The sequence below is a fragment of the Eimeria mitis genome, genomic scaffold (genome assembly GCF_000499745.2).
Source record: "Eimeria mitis Houghton genomic scaffold, Emh_scaff1779, whole genome shotgun sequence".
In the NCBI taxonomy this organism is placed as follows: Eukaryota; Apicomplexa; class Conoidasida; order Eucoccidiorida; family Eimeriidae; genus Eimeria; species Eimeria mitis.
This window is the reverse complement of record NW_013570096.1, coordinates 1-533: the sequence shown is the minus strand read 5'-3', so window position 1 is coordinate 533 and position 533 is coordinate 1.

Here is a 533-nt window from a genome sequence, read left to right as displayed (position 1 = left end):
CCGCCGCAAAAGGTGCACATGCTGCTGCTGCTGCCGCTGCTGCTGCCGCTGCTGCTGCTGCTGCTGCTGCTGCTGTTACTTCATCGCGGCAGCGGCTGCCTGACAAACGAGCAGCTAATGCCATTCAGCTGCAGCAGCACTTCAGCTGCTGTGAAGGCAGCAGCAGAAAGAACAGCAACAGCAGCAGCAATAGCAACAACTGTAGCAGTATCACCAACAGCAGCAGCAGCAAGAACAGCAGCAACAACAGCAGCAACAGCAGCAACACCACCTACCGTGCAGCCTCTTGCCTACACCTGAGACGCAAGCAAGCCAGCAGCCAGTTGATCTGTTAAACCAAACACCTCGGGGTACTTTAGAGGGTAGAGAGGAGTGGTGCCCCCCCCCTGGGTCTTCTGTTTCTGCTGTTTCTGCTGCTGTTGCTGCTGTTGCTGCAGCAGCAGCAGCAGCAGGCACCGATCCGGTTGGCAGGGAGTGGAGCGGGGGAGGCGACACAGCTGCTGCTTCGCCTTTGATTCGGTTGCTGCTAATAT